The following is a 2579-nucleotide window of genomic DNA, read 5'->3' as shown; positions in this document are numbered from 1 at the left end:
GCAACCGTGTTTGCGCCATTTGTGAGTGAAATCCTGTTGTTGTTATTGTTATTGTTTGTTGTTATTTCCGTTGGCGGCGGCGGCCGTTTCCGGAGCTATTAACTAGGCGTCAATGTATAACAAACAGTATCCTTGCTTTTATTTTTTGTTGTTTTTTCTTTTCTTTTTTTTGGTTTGGTGTGCTGTCAGTCAAATCAGTCAGTGGAGGTGAGTGGAGCCTTCAACATTGTCGACTTGAAAATTACTTGATATTTTTCATTGCATTTACTTCATTGAAAGCTTTTTGTAGGACTTGTAGTCCTTTTTTTTTGCTGTTTGTTGTGTTTTGTGGCTTTATGTTTCCTTCAGGATGAGTTGCTTGGCACATAATAATAACTCGTCTAATAACTTTGTCATGTTTTATTATATTCAAAGCTTTGTAAAGGCACAAAAAGCCGGGTGGCTTGTTAGGCAGGCTGATATGAGCATTTAGCATTTAGTGTATAATGTATAGACGGACGTTGGCAACGGACGGATGGACGGATGGACGGACGGACGGACAAACAAAAACTATAGCAGACATTTGCTGTCATAAAATTGTTAAGTGCTTAACAAGTACATAAAGAAAAGTGGTGGGTGGCCTGCACAAATGTGGAATGGTTGAGCTCGTTATGAGCGACAGGACAGCACAACAAGTGTTTAGTCTGATTGGTAGTGAGGAGACGGGGTGCTTAGAAATACAAATGAATAGGGTGACGTTATTATTTTAAAGGATAATGAAGGATTGGAAAGATTTTTTCCATACCTATACATATATATATATATATGCAAAATTGACATAAGTTCGTAAAAGTAGTAGTAGTAGTAATGCTTAGACATTACCAAAGAAAAAATTTTTAATTTGATACTTAGCAGAAATATGAAATGATGATAGAAAAATAAAATTTAAAAATAGAAGTAAAAAAAGTGCTTCTATAACAACATCACTAATTTTAAAGTATCTAATTTTTTCCCCTTTAGTTAGTTTATTTTGTTGTTTAACAAGAAAATGTTTTTTAAAATACCAGTACATATATAATACGTAAGTTCTTAAACAGTTAATAAAAAGTTGACTAATCGGTAGGCCGTAACAACCAGTGGTTTCTAAAACAGATTCATGGCTCTTAACAGAGGGAATCACCGCGTCATGAATGAGATGATCCAAGGAAGGCACTTAAGATTATATATTTATAGACTATAAAATGCGAAAGGAATAAAATCGCTTCGAAATATATGTAGAGCATTTGAGATCATTCTGACATTCCACCTTTTTGCGGAATAAGATTTTATAAGAATCAACTGTCAAAGCAGATATGAATATAATTTCATCCACTTCTTTACGGCAGAGAAAACAATCGTTCGAGTAAAACGATTCAAGGAATGCACTGAAGACTGTTATTGTAAGGACTATAAAATGTGAAGAGAATAAAATCGTTTCGATATATGCTTAGAGCATATGAGGCTATTTTAGAGGATATCTTGTAGCGGACTAAGATTTCATAGAAATGTAATGATAAACCAGATATAGATACACTTTCCTTCACTTTTTCCATTACATGCCGATTTGACAACGGATTAAAATTAATTACTTAAAGCATCTTTTTCCCACCAACCTCTATGCCAATACATCATATGTATACAATATATATCCAAAACAGGATACTTCACATTTGGCATTCCATCTTTTTGCGGAATAAGATTTTATAAGAATCAACTGTCAAAGCAGATATGAATATATTTCATCCACTTCTTTACGGCAGAGAAAACAATCGTTCGAGTAAAACGATTCAAGGAATGCACTGAGGACTATTATTGTAAGGACTATTAAATGTGAAGAGAATAAAATCGTTTCGATATATGCTTAGACTAAAATTTCATAGAAATGTAATGACAAACCAGATATAGATACACTTTCCTTCACTTTCTCCACTACATGCCGATTTGACAACGGATTAAAATTAATTACTTAAAGCCTGTTTTTCCCACTAACCTCTATGCCAATACATCATATGTATGCAATATATACCCAAAACAGGGTACTACACATTTCATCTGGCGCCAACTAATAAATGCAACTTTCTCATATAAAAACAAGTAATCAGGCTAAGGTTGCCCATATTTTGCTCAACTAGTCAAACAAATTTTATTCAAAGCAAGATATACCAATATTCTTGCCACCAATGACAGATACATTGTACTTCAAAATCTGATATCATAAAAATGAAATGAACTCTAGTCAATACAATCACAATTATATCTATATATAAGTAAGTTACCTGTACTAAATAGATTATGGAAACACATGACAATTCACAACAATTGGTGATTTCTAATATAAAACAGTTGAAGCACATATTGAGTAACCTAGCTATAGAAACTCGTTGATGTTTTTTAGACTACCATACAAAAAAAAAGTAGCGTTTCCAGAAGTTTAAATTTACAATGCAGTGAAAGATAAAAAAATTTGGATTTTTAGTAGAGCCAAGCACTTCCTATTCCTTTTTTTCCTTCTCTGTCTCTTGCTATGCTTCTTTCTCTTACTCCTTTCACCTGTTTCTCTC

This window comes from Teleopsis dalmanni, chromosome 1 (genome assembly GCF_002237135.1).
Source record: "Teleopsis dalmanni isolate 2A chromosome 1, ASM223713v2, whole genome shotgun sequence".
NCBI lineage: Eukaryota > Metazoa > Arthropoda > Insecta > Diptera > Diopsidae > Teleopsis > Teleopsis dalmanni.
This window is presented reverse-complemented; position numbering follows the sequence as displayed.